Raw genomic sequence first — 14,791 nt, 5'->3', positions numbered from 1 at the left:
GGGGTGCTGAAGGACATACAGAACACCATGAGGGACATTGTGGCACTCCAAGGGGCCCCTGACACTAGCCTGGACGATGAACTGCCCACCACCTCCGCCAGCGCTAGTGGACAGGACGCCCCGCCACAGGACCACCACACCAGCACCCCACCTCCTGCAGAAGGAAAACCACCCCGCAAGCGGTCCCTGAGATCCAGGAACAGGACAGAGCACGATGGCAAGACCCCGCCAAAAAATGAGATCACCCTGATTGTCATCCCACTGTCCCACTTTGTAACCCTGTCCATATTGGAACTGCCCCAGCTCCACTTCCTATGCCCATATGGCCAGTGCACCTGTGAGACTAATAGACTGGACTCTGCCATGGACATTCCTCCACCATCACCCATCACCATTTTACCACCACCTCCAATAATTAGCACTTCAATAAACACCCTTAAACCACAAAACAATCTGGAGTCAGTCTGTGATTTTGAAAAAGTGTATTAGCTATGACAATGACAAAATCCGTTCTCAATAGTAATGTCAACATACCTATGTCACACATCACAAGTCCATGAAGGATGCAAGCAGATGACACACGTTGGTAACCACACCTGTGAAACCGTAATGGAAATGTACAACTCAGTTACTAAATACTGCATGAAATTGACAGACAGGATAGAGGTAGAAGTGTGAAAGTAAATGTATTAGTAAAGAAAGTGTTCTCACCTGTGTGTCACTGGAAATATTGCTGTATTACAGAGTCCCTGTTGTCAATGTCTTCTTCCTCTGCTTCCTCCTCATCACTGTCCACAGGCTCCACAGCTGCCACAACACCGTCATCTGGACCATCCTCCTGCAGAAAAGGCACCTGGCGTCGCAAAGCAAGATTGTGAAGCATAGAGCAGGCGATGATGATCTGGCACACCTTCCTTGGTGAGTAGAATAGGGAACCACCTGTCATATGGAGGCACCTGAACCTGGCCTTCAGGAGGCCGAAGGTGCGTTCGATCACCCTCCTAGTCCGCCCATGGGCCTCATTGTTGCGTTCCTCTGCCCTGGTCCTGGGATTCCTCACTGGGGTCAATAGCCATGACAGGTTGGGGTAACCAGAGTCCCCTAATAGCCACACCCGATGCCTCTGGAGTTGACCCATCACATAAGGGATGCTGCTGTTCCGAAGGATGTAGGTGTCATGCACTGAGCCAGGGAACATAGCATTTACCTGCGAGATGTACTGGTCTGCCAAACATACCATCTGTACGTTCATCGAATAATAACTCTTCCGGTTCCTGTACACTTGTTCACTCCTGTGGGGGGGGACCAGAGCTACATGGGTCCCATCAATGGCACCTATGATGTTAGGGATATGTCCCAGGGTATAGAAGTCACCTTTAACTTTAGCCAAATCCTCCACCTGAGGGAAAACGATGTAGCTCCTCATGTGTTTCAGCAGGGCAGACAACACTCCGGACAACACGTTGGAAAACATAGGCTGGGACATCCCTGATGCTATGGCCACTGCTGTTTGAAATGACCCACTTGCTAGGAAATGGAGCACTGATAGCACCTGCACTTGAGGGGGGATTCCTGTGGAATGGCGGATTGGTGACATAAGCTCTGGCTCCAACTGGGTACACAGCTTCTGGATTGTGGCACGGTCAAACCTGTAGGTGATGATTAAATGTCGCTCCTCCATTGTCAACAGGTCCACCAGCGGTCGGTACACCTGAGGATTCCACAGCTACACAGAACACGAAACATAATCCAAAAAGTTGTGTGTAAGAGTGTTGAGTCCAGGCCTAGGTATGTGTGACGCAGTTGAAAATGAAGCCATGTGGGCCCCTGAAATGGCGGCTACCTGGCCTCTAAACTGGGACAATTGGATGTGAGGTAACTGCGCTGGCGTTGTACACCGTTGTGGTAGGCGGTCGAAGACCGCTGCGCAATGCTGCATTGGTTAACATTGGACCCTATGGGTCCCAGGAGCCAATGACGAAGTGCCCCAGCGGTGATGATACGCACCGCTGCGGACGTCACCGCTGTGGACGTGACCGCCATTTTCTATCTGTTCAATCACTCGATACCTGATCTTCGACAGGAGAGGACCTACACTGCAAGTGCTGCTGTGACCTCGGTCTGGAAGAGACAATGGCACGTGCCACTGGGGAAAGGGCCCCTGCCTTCACTGCACAGGAGTTGGAGAAGCTCGTGGACGGGGTCCTCCCCCAGTACACACTACTCTACGGTCCTCCAGACCAACAGGCGAGTACATAGGGTGCAAGTTGTATGGGCTATGCCTGAGTGGAGAGGGCTGGATGTAAGAAGGAAGGGGGCAGAGTTCTGCTAGCATGAAGGAGTGTGAATGCATTTGCCACATGGCAAGGGTAGGGATGGGGGCCACTCACTTCAACGGTGCAGTTGCTAATGACTTCTCTTCTACCCCTGTACATGTCATGTAGGTCAGCGCCCACCAGAAGAAGGATATTTGGCGTGCCATCGCCAAGGACGTCCGGACCCTGGGGGTCCACCACAGACGGAGCACCCACTGCCGTAAAAGATGGGAGGACATTCGCCGCTGGAGCAAGAAGACGGCGGAGGCTCAGCCGGGGATGGCCTCCCAACGTGGGAGGGGTGCCCGTCGCACCATGACCCCCCTGATGTTCCGGATCCTGGCGGTGGCCTACCCTGAGTTGGATGGGCGCATGAGGGCATCACAGCAGACACAAGGGGGTGAGTGCACTCTCATTCTGCTGACTTTTCGCGCAGTGGGAGGGTCTGGGTGGGGGAGGAGGGCTGTGGGTTTCCCTAGGCTAGGGCGAGTTCCGTAGGCTCGGCCCCTCCGTAATGCAGGCCATGTGCCACTCCACCCCACCTCTGTAGAGTGCCAAGTACAGGTATACATGTCCCTGTGTCATCTATGTGTGCAGATGTCCACCATAGCCATGTAGGCCATATCCCAGGAACTGCATCTGTAGAGCCCAAGAGTGCGGCGTAGTGCAGGGGGCTGCTGTGTCTGTATTGTCCGCCAACGGTAGCGGTAAGCCATGCACTCAACCTGTCTTTCTTCTGTTTCCCCACCCCTTTTTGTGCTCTCCCTGTTCTTTTGTGCATCAGCATCATCAGGCGGAGGTACAGTGGCACTGGAGCACGAGGGGGCTGCATCCCACATGGCCATGGAGGGCCACACCACGGACTCAGAATACACCAGTGGGACGGAGGGCGAGGGGAGCTTCACGGCGGTCACCGGATCAGCAACCAGCGACACGGACTCGTCCTCCGATGGGAGCTCCCTTGTGGTGGCTGCACCATCTGTGCCCCCCACTTCTACAGGTACAGCCGCCACCCCCCCTACCAGCACTGCCCTCCCAGTAGCCCCTCAGCCTTCGACCCGTGCCCGCTCACCCAGGAGGGTGGGCATCACCTTCGCCCCAGGCACCTCAGCCCCTGCCCCTGTCACCCCTGCTGCCCTCAGTGAGGAGGCCATTGACCTCCTCAGGTCACTCACTGTTGGGCAGTCTACCATTGTGAAAGGGAGTTGCAACACACTAATGCATTCCTGGAGGGCATTCATTCTGGTCAGGCTGCCCATCATCGAACCCTGCAATCTCTGGCCTCACCACTGATGGCAGCCATTGTCCCTGTGTCTAGCCTCCCCCCTCCAACTTCCTCCACCCAGACCCAATCCCCTGTACCTCAGCCTATCCCAAGCACACCATCAGACCAGCCTGCACACACCTCGACACACAAGGGCAGCTCAGGCAAACATAGGCACCACACATCACACAGGCACTCACACAAGCATCACCCACATACAGACACACCAACATCCACTGCCTCCACTGTGTCACCCTCGTCGTCGTCTCCCTCCTCCCTCCCAGTGTCGTCTACACTCTCATCTGCATGCACTACCACTACAGCCACTAGGACTCGCACCAGACCACCCAGCTCCACACCCCGCTCACCTGCACTCACCACCCCCACTACCATTTACACGTCCCCTGTGTCCTCTCCCAGTGTGTCTGTGACGCCCCCTCCCAAAGTACACAAACGCGGGCACACACACACCCAACATCCATCCACCTCACGACAGCCTCCAGAACATGCACCTGCACCCAAATCATCAAAAGTTACACCTCCTACAGCCACCTCCTCTTCCTCCACTCCCAGACCCCCTCCAGCTACCCATCCCAGTGTTCGTCAGAAACTTTTCCTGAGCAACGTTGACCTCTTTCCCACCACCCCCCCCTCCAATTCATAGGTCCCGTAGTAGCACCTCAGCCAAAAAATCTCCGGTACCAGTGGTGTCTGTTAGAGGTATGTGGAGTGCACCGGGCACCAGGGCAGCCAGTGTGACACGGAGCCAAAGCACAGCCAGTGCCCCCCCTGTGAAGCACCAGAAGTTGGATAGTGCCCGACGGGAGAGGGTGAAGACTCCTGCCGGCAAAGCTGCTCACAAGGGACCCGGGGGGAGTGTCGAGTCAGCTGTGACTCCTCCCAAGGTGGGGAAGGGGCAGAAGAAAGCGCCAAAGTCTGGGAAGAGCAGCACGGCGGAGAAGGCCGCCATCATCCCCGCTGCCCAGGAGGCCACCGCCAGCCCCATCCTCACTGGTCAGGAGACCACCGCCAGAGTCAGTGCCCAGGAGGGCAGCACAATCGTCACTGGTCAGGAGACCACCGCCAGAGTCAGTGCCCAGGAGGGCCCTGGCAGCCACAGCCCCGCTGGGCAATGAGGGACCACCATGGCACACACCGCTGCACAGGTCAGAGACAGCAAAGTCAAGCACCGCTTAACAGGGCAAGCACCGCTGAACAGGGCAAAGTCCGCCATGGCAAGCAACGCTGAACAGGGCAAGCACCGCTGAACAGAGCAAAGACCGCCATGGCAAGCACCGCTGAACAGGGCAAGCACCGCCAACACAAGCATCGCTAGCCCATGTGCGGCAGGGGCAGTGACGGAACTGGGACCGTCACGGGGAGAGTGATGCACTCTGGGCACCAGTCCCCCTCCAGAACCAGTGGAGACTGTTATCCACTTGAGAGTCTGTGGCTTTGCACTCCCCAGGATGGTACAGTGGGCAAACCACCCACTGTAGAGACTTCTGAGACTGTGGCTTTGCACTCCCCAGGATGGTACAGTGGGCAAACCAAACCACCCACTGTAGAGACTTGTGAGACTGTGGCTTTGCAATCCTCAGGATGGTACAGTGAGCAAACCACCCACTGTAGAGACTTGAGAGACTGTGGCTTTGCACTCCCCAGGATGGTACAGTGGGCAAACCACCCACTGTAGAGACTTGAGCGACTGTGGCTTTGCACTCCCCAGGAAGGTACAGTGGGCAAACCACCCACTGTAGAGACTTGAGAGACTGTGGCTTTGCACTCCCCAGGATGGTACAGTGGGCAAACCACCCACTGCAGAGACTTGTGAGACTGTGGCTTTGCACTCCCCAGGATGGTACAGTGGGCAAACCACCCACTGCAGACTTGAGAGACTGTGGCTTTGCACTCCCCAGGATGGTACAGTGGGCAAACCACCCACTGCAGAGACTTGTGAGACTGTGGCTTTGCACTTCCCAGGATGGTACAATGGGCAAACCACCCACTGTAGAACTCCCCAGGATGGTACAGTGGGCAAACCACCCACTGCAGAGACTTGAGAGACTGTGGCTTTTCACTCCCCAGGATGGTACAGTGGGCAAACCACCCACTGCAGAGACTTGAGAGACTGTGGCTTTGCACTCCCCAGGATGGTACAGTGGGCAAACCACACACTGCAGAGACTTGAGAGACTGTGGCTTTGCACTCCCCAGGATGGTACAGTGGGCAAACCACCCACTGCAGAGACTTGAGAGACTGTGGCTTTGCACTCCCCAGGATGGTACAGTGGGCAAACCACCCACTGCAGAGACTTGAGAGACTGTGGCTTTGCACTCCCCAGGATGGTACAGTGGGCAAACCACCCACTGCAGAGACTTGTGAGACTGTGGCTTTGCACTCCCCAGGATGGTACAGTGGGCAAACCACCCACTGCAGAGACTTGAGAGATTGTGGCTTTGCACTCCCCAGGATGGTACCGTGGGCAAACCACCCACTGTAGAGACTTGAGAGACTCTGGCTTTGCACTCCCCAGGATACATCAATGGGCATGGAGCCCCGTCGTGGATCTGGCGTGGTGCTGTCATCCGGCTGAGGTGCCCCCCCTTCCCTTACCCCTGAGGTGCCTCGTAGAGGCGCAGGAACACTATCGCAGGGAGTATTTGGAGTTCCGGCTCCATGGTGCCCTCGTTCCTCGTGGAGTGTGTAGAGGTGAGCGTTTTCCCATTGAAATAGCTGTTTCCGCCGTGTTTTTATCCACGGTAAATCCGCCCCGGAAAAGGTGGCGGATTGGCCTGTTGTAATACTGTGGGCGGTACTTTGTCTTCCGCCTGTCTGTTGGCGGTGACCGCCGCGCTGCTTGTCTGTACCGCCGTGGCAGTCGGAGTGTTAAAGTGGCTGTCTATGTTGGCGGTTTCCGCCACGGTCATAATTCCCTTTATTTTCCACCGGCCTGTTTGCGGAATTACCGCCGCTTTAACACCGTCCGCCAGGGTTGTAACGACCCCCTTAAATTCAAACAGGGCTTCTGCCCCAGATAAACTAGGTATTAGATATCCAAATGTTCTATCATTTAGGTTTGAAATGGTGGAATGAAATGAACCCATTCAGTTCTAAAAATGTATTTGTTAAAAGAAAAATTATAATGTATTGCCAAATTGAGTGGTGCATCCGCATTCTCTTTGGAACTTGGGTGCCTGTCTCTAGACCGGTCCAGTAGGTAAGCAGTTGAGTGATGAGCTCATCTTTGTCTTTCATTTGACCAGGAAAGGAGAAGTCCTGTGAATTGCAAAACAGAAACTGTATTGTTGTTAGGGTTTGTGCACAGCAAAGAGCATGTCCCCTCTCACTGCACTAGTGGGTTCTGTAATAGCTCCCTTTTAAACTTACTATTGAAAGCCTTTCTTGTTATCTCACCTTCCCCCCCTCCCCCTAGTCTTCTGTGTATGTTGTTTAATGTGCTGTTTTGTTTACACATTGGGCCTTGCTTTTACCAAGGCTTCTTTAAAACACTCCTCTCTAGGCCATGTGTTAATTTAACTCATTTGCATAATAACTGAAACTCTGCACACCTTTCAAGAACATGTGCAGCATATGAGGACCACACCCAGCTCTTCAAACCACACCCAGCTCTGCACACCTTTCAAGAACATGTGCAGCATGTGAGGACCACACCCAGCCCTGTCTATAAAAGGCAGCCCCCGAGCCTCACCCAGTGCTTGTGCTCGTCTACCTCCCGCTTACCTGAGGACAGATCCCTCGGCGCTGGCACTCCTGCTCTCTACAGACTTTCATTGGCTTCAATGGGCGCAGCTGCTGGCTCTTCCTTCTTCCGGTTTCCGGTTCCTCCTTGCCTCAGCCTCTCTCCTACATGCAACCTGCAAAAGGGAAAGAAGACAAGGTTAGACTGATCAGTATCTCTTGCCAGCAACAAGTAAGTGCAAAACTTTTATTACCTGAAAGAACTTTGACAACAATTTCTGGATTCGTGTATAGACAATTTGAAACAAGATACCTTCCACGAACATTGTGCTTCAAACTCATTGTTACAAGAATACTTTGCGGAACTTTGTGAAGCAAACATTTTTTTTATGGAACTTTTAAGAATCGAACCGTGGAAACCATTAACAGCAAGGCAAACAGTAAATCAAGGACTTGCACAAATTACATGCTGTATTTTGACGTAAAAGTACAGTATTTGTTTTATAAAAGATTCTGGAAATATGGGAAAAGTGAGTCTGCTATTGGCAATTTAGGCTTTAGTTATATTAAGATGAATGTTTGATATTGAAAATTCTGATAACGGTATTTGTTTAATGTTTTAGAAGCTTTAGAGGAATAGAAAGCACATCCCAGAGCAGTAACACATTCCAAACCTGGAAACTAGAGACCAGGATCCAAGAGGTACTTTTAGAAGAAAATTTCTAATAAATAAAGGGATAGTCAGGAACCCAGTTAGGAATAGGATGTACTTATCTGTTCTTTGTTTATGTTTCATTAGGCACCAGTTTCTACAGAAGTCAGAGAGGGCCGCAGATTTGTGCAGCACTTCAACAGTGGAAACGCAAGAACGCTGTTGTCTCTTTATTTTATTTTATCCACTTCCCCCCTTCCCTTGAGCTTCTGTTCTTAGTGCACTGTTTTAAAAACTAGTGTGCTGGAACAAGCAGTTTCAGGGTGGGGTCGGATTGTCTTCAACCTCCATCAGAACTGAACAAGGACTCAGGTGAGCTGGGCTTTGACAGAAGCACAAGCCTTAAATTAAAAAAAATAAAAATAATTTCAGTTCTGGTGGACGATGAATATCGGGGAAGAAATAGAGGGCATTGACGTCACGGATATGGCGCAGGCCCTAAATGAGGACTTGGCTCATAATGAATCAGTGTCTGGCATCTTGCAACATATGCAAGAGGAAATAGAGAGATTAAAGATGGAGAATACCTCTTTAAAACAGGATTTAAGCAGGTATAAATTTAGGGTATCTCAGTGGAACACAGCTTTTACGCCTTTGTTTAAAACCTCCTCAGAGACAGGGGCGCCATCAAAACATACAACTTTGCCTCCCCCAGTTGAGGTCACTGTTAATGTTCCTAATGCTGTGCCCTTAGCAGCACCTGAACGTTTTCATGGAGATAGTAACAAATTCCATGTTTTTATCAATCAATGTCAATTACACTTCGTTTGTAAGCCACAACAGTTCCCTACTGATGCTACGAAAGTGGCATTTGTCTTGTCTTATTTGGGTGGCACAGCAGCCAATTGGTCAATTCCTTTCGTGGAGAGAGATGATCCCATCCTCCATAATTGGAATCAATTTAAACGTACCATGACCAGCCTTTTTGCAAAACACACTTTCATGCAGGCAAGTGATAATGAGCTTTTAAATCTTAAACAAGGTAACAAGGATTTATTGACCTATCTCACTAGTTTTAATCGTTTACTCACCGAGACACACTGGCCGGAAGAAAAGCGTGTCTCCCTTTTCTATAAAGGTTTGAGAGACGAGTTAAAAGACGCACTGGCTCATATCGTTGATTTGCCAGAAGACTATTCGGACTTTGTAGATTTAGTTGTGAAATTAGAACATAGACTAGGAGAAAGAAAGGGAGATAAATACAAACTGGAATCACGGTTAACTTTTATTAGACACGAGAAGAAAGACCCAGATAATAAACTCCCTGAACCTGAGCCTATGCAAATAGGGACACTCAGAGGTTCACTCACATCAGAGGAAAAAGAAAGAAGGAGAAAACTTCAATTATGTTTATATTGTGGAAGGGCAGGTCACTTTGCCAGAGAATGTCCAGTAAAGCCTAAAAATCCACGAAAGAGTGCTGTTTCCTCCACCTCCTCAACTGAATCGGGAAACGATTAAGCTTGACAAGGGGAGAGGTTACTTGTTCAAGAAAACATCTTAATCAAACCTCTAATGCTGCAGCCTTCATGGTACCGCACATACCTAGACATTTCATAATTCAGGTCGTTTTAATTGTTACTACCCAAGTGAGGCATTCTCTCCCTGTCCTACTGGACTCAGGCGCGACAGGAAGTTTTGTGGATAATAAGTTAGCTGAAAACTTAGGACTTACTATGTGCCTAAAGCCTTGTCCAGAAGCAGTATGTGCAGTGGATGGGTCAGAATTGACCTCTGGATTAATCACAAAGCAAGGAAGTCCACTTGTTATGGTCTGTCAGAACGGGCACACAGAGGTGATTAGCTTTGATCTGAAAGATACTCCTAATTTTGGTTTGATTCTCGGGGTACCCTGGTTAACAACTCATAACCCAAAAATTGATTGGGTGAATAGAAATGTTACTTTGGATTCCTCTTTCTGTAGAACCAATTGCTATCAAGAAGCAGGTACAGAACAGAGCACAGTATTACACTGTGCTAGTGTTATACAAGATGAACCAAGTCTCCCTCCTGAATATTCTGACTTTAAAGACGTTTTTGATCCAGTAAAGGCTAGTGTGCTGCCCCCACATAGGTCTTATGACTGTCGTATAGATCTTATCCCAGGGGCCCCTTTACCTAATAACAGAGTATATGCTTTGACTGACGAAGAAACCAAATACTTAAGAACCTACCTAGATGACCTACTACAGTCTGGGTTCATCCCTCATTCCACATCTCCGGTGTCATCTCCACTCTTTTTTATCCCGAAGCCGGATAAATCCCTGCGCGCGTGTATCGATTATAGAGGACTAGATAAGGCTACAATAAAGAATAAATATCCTCTTCCTCTAATACCTGTGTTGTTGGATCAATTAAGACATTCTACTGTATACACTAAACTAGATCTGCGGGGAGCTTACCACCTGGTCCGAGTAAAAGAGGGGGATGAGTGGAAGACAGCTTTCAAGACAAAGTTTGGTTTATTTGAGTACACAGTAATGCCCTTTGGGTTATGTAATGCCCCTGCGGCCTTTCAGTTCTTTATAAATGAGGTCCTACACAAATTCCTGGACGTTTGTGTCATAGTATACATAGACGACATCCTCATTTACTCTAAGAACTCAGAAGAACATACCCAACATGTTCGTGCAGTATTATCAAAGTTAAAAGAAAATCATCTTTTTGCTAAGTTAGAAAAGTGTACTTTTAATGTCAGCAAGGTGGACTTTTTAGGATACTGCCTGTCACCTCAAGGAATAACTATGGATGTAAAGAAAATCAGTGCTATTGCTGATTGGCCAGAACCATCCTCTGTAAAAGATATTCAGAAATTTCTGGGTTTCGCCAATTTTTATAGGAGGTTTATTGCACATTTTGCAGACATTGCGGCCCCAATAACTACCTTGTTGCGGAAAGGGCAACGACTTCTTTGGACTAATGAGGCGGCACACGCCTTTCAACTCTTAAAACAAAAGTTCACTTCAGCCCCAATTCTGAAACATCCTGATCCTGACTTGCCTTTTTTTGTTGAAGCGGATGCTTCACAAGTAGCTTTAGGAGGAGTTCTCTCTCAACGAGATGCAGTAGATGGCCAGTTACATCCTATAGCCTTCTATTCCAAAAAGTTATTACCAGCTGAACAAAATTACACTGTGGCTGAAAGGGAACTACTAGCTATCAAAGTAGCCTTTTCAGAATGGAGGCACCATTTAATGGGAGCCAAGTACCCAGTTACAATCTTTTCTGACCATAGGAACCTACAGTTTTTTGGATCACTTAAAGCACTAACACCACGTCAGATGCGCTGGTTAATTTTTTTTACCACATTTGACTTTGTAATAACCTATAGACCAGGTGCACAACAAATTCAATCTGATGTGTTATCTAGATACGGACATACTTCAGACATGAAACAAGATAAAATAGGAGAACCCATTATTCCTCCCCAAAGGTTTTTGGCACCAGTACAACAGAAGGATTTCATCACAGATCTATATAATGCACACATGCAAATAGCACCTCAGGATTGGTCAAAGGATTCCCATAACACAATACAACGTGGTTTATTGTATCACGACAACATGCTGTTAGTGCCCACCTCTGAATTACAAACACAGGTGATAATTTGGCATCACGCCTCACCGTTGGCAGGTCATCCTGGTTGGGTAAAAACCCTGGAAAATGTGCAAAAACACTTTTGGTGGGACACTATAAGAAAGGACATTAAGCAATTTGTCACTACCTGTCCAATTTGTGCAAGACATAAATCTTCTCATAAGGCCCCTGACGGTTTGTTAATACCAATGCCAACACCCAAGCAACCTTGGCACACTGTGAGCGTAGACTTTATTGTAGGTTTACCACCTGTAAAATCTTTCACAACAGTGTTGGTTATAGTGGATTTTTTATCTAAAATGGCACATTTTGTACCATTACGGAAATTACCCACGGCAGCAGAATTTGCCGATATTTTTATAAGGGAAATTGTGCGTTTACATGGTTTGCCAAGCAAAGTGGTGTCAGACCGAGGGAGCCAGTTCAACTCTAAATTTTGGAAAAAATTATGTAAAAAACTGAAAATAGATGTGGCATTATCCACTGCTTTCCACCCAGAGACAGATGGACAGACTGAACGACTGAACCAAACCTTACTTCAAACGCTACGTTGTTTATTGGCTGATTATTCTAGTGAATGGTTGGAAGCTCTCCCTGTAGCGGAGTTTGTTTATAATAATACTGAGCATTCAGTTCTACTTTGCTCACCATTCTATTTCTTGCAGGGGTATCATCCAAGAGCTATACCCATTTTGTTAGAAGATTCTCTGTTACCTACAGTAACGGATAGACTAACAAGGTTAGGTGACATACAAGACAAAGCCAGGAAACATTTATTAAAGTACAAGGAAAGCATGAAAAGACAAGCAGACAAACACAGATCTGAGGCCCCAATGTATAAAATCGGTGACAAGGTATGGCTCTCCACAAAGAACCTAAACATAGAGGGATCCCGAAAGCTGCAACCACGTTTCATTGGACCCTTTAGTATAACTGCCATAGTAAACCCGGTAACAGTAAAATTAGATTTACCAAAAGAATATCCAGTACATACTACATTCCATGTGTCCTTGCTTAAGCCGTACAATCCAAAAACCCGACCTGAACCACCACCTCCACCCATACCAATTAAGGGAAATCTAGAATATAAAGTGAAAAGCATAAAAGACTCAAAAAGAATTAGTGGACGTCTGTTTTATTTAGTAGAATGGAAAGGATATGATGAATCTGAGAATTCATGGGAACCAGCATCATATGTACATGCCCCACAGCTGATTAGATGGTTTTATTTAAAAAATCCAGGAAAACCCCGTCCTGTAGGAGGGCCTTTGAGGGGGGCAACTGTTAGGGTTTGTGCACAGCAAAGAGCATGTCCCCTCTCACTGCACTAGTGGGTTCTGTAATAGCTCCCTTTTAAACTTACTATTGAAAGCCTTTCTTGTTATCTCACCTTCCCCTCCCCCCACCCTAGGCTTCTGTGTATGTTGTTTAATGTGCTGTTTTGTTTACACATTGGGCCTTGCTTTTACCAAGGCTTCTTTAAAACACTCCTCTCTAGGCCATGTGTTAATTTAACTCATTTGCATAATAACTGAAACTCTGCACACCTTTCAAGAACATGTGCAGCATGTGAGGACCACACCCAGCTCTTCAAACCACACCCAGCTCTGCACACCTTTCAAGAACATGTGCAGCATGTGAGGACCACACCCAGCCCTGTCTATAAAAGGCAGCCCCCGAGCCTCACCCAGTGCTTGTGCTCGTCTACCTCCCGCTTACCTGAGGACAGATCCCTCGGCGCTGGCACTCCTGCTCTCTACAGACTTTCATTGGCTTCAATGGGTGCAGCTGCTGGCTCTTCCTTCTTCCGGTTTCCGGTTCCTCCTTGCCTCAGCCTCTCTCCTACAAGCAACCTGCAAAAGGGAAAGAAGACAAGGTTAGACTGATCAGTATCTCTTGCCAGCAACAAGTAAGTGCAAAACTTTTATTACCTGAAAGAACTTTGACAACAATTTCTGGATTCGTGTATAGACAATTTGAAACAAGATACCTTCCACGAACATTGTGATTCAAACTCTTTGTTACAAGAGTACTTTGCGGAACTTTGTGAAGCAAACATTTTTTTTATGGAACTTTTAAGAATCGAACCGTGGAAACCATTAACAGCAAGGCAAACAGTAAATCAAGGACTTGCACAAATTACATGCTGTATTTTGACGTAAAAGTACAGTATTTGTTTTATAAAAGATTCTGGAAATATGGGAAAAGTGAGTCTGCTATTGGCAATTTAGGCTTTAGTTATATTAAGATGAATATTTGATATTGATAATTCTGATAACGGTATTTGTTTAATGTTTTAGAAGCTTTAGAGGAATAGAAAGCACATCCCAGAGCAGTAACACATTCCAAACCTGGAAACTAGAGACCAGGATCCAAGAGGTACTTTTAGAAGAAAATTTCTAATAAATAAAGGGATAGTCAGGAACCCAGTTAGGAATAGGATGTACTTATCTGTTCTTTGTTTATGTTTCATTAGGCACCAGTTTCTACAGAAGTCAGAGAGGGCCGCAGATTTGTGCAGCACTTCAACAGTGGAAACGCAAGAACGCTGTTGTCTCTTTATTTTATTTTATCCACTTCCCCCTTCCCTTGAGCTTCTGTTCTTAGTGCACTGTTTTAAAAACTAGTGTGCTGGAACAAGCAGTTTCAGGGTGGGGTCGGATTGTCTTCAACCTCCATCAGAACTGAACAAGGACTCAGGTGAGCTGGGCTTTGACAATTGTAGAGCCAAGGAGAAGGACAGAAGAAAGGTAATTTTCATGAGTGGTGTACAAAGAAGACTCATAGGAAGAACAAAAAAAAAAAGGACTCAGAATTTCCCTTTTGCCACTAGTGACAAACACAGACACTCCTCAGCATTTCCCAATCAAAACACCTCTCTCCATTCCACATAGCTGAATACTAGGCCTCAGAGTAATAGTTTCCATTTGAAGTCTATAACTCTGCACAGGTAAATTTACGCTTAGTAAGTTTGTAAAGGCCAATCACCTTCAGGAGAAAAGATCACCCGTCAGCCACCAAACATTGCAATTCACCAAAATCAAGTTTACTATTAATTGAAACCTTTCATCACTATCTGCCACCACATAAATCATCAATCAAAGTATCTCGCTCATTGATGCAATAGTTGTGCTTAGTTATAGATACCTCTTCTAATCCAAGCCTGGGTAAGTTAGGTATACAATTGTATCTTTGACTCAG

Source organism: Pleurodeles waltl, chromosome 10 (genome assembly GCF_031143425.1).
Source record: "Pleurodeles waltl isolate 20211129_DDA chromosome 10, aPleWal1.hap1.20221129, whole genome shotgun sequence".
In the NCBI taxonomy this organism is placed as follows: Eukaryota; Metazoa; Chordata; class Amphibia; order Caudata; family Salamandridae; genus Pleurodeles; species Pleurodeles waltl.
Note: the sequence above shows the minus strand (reverse complement) of the source record.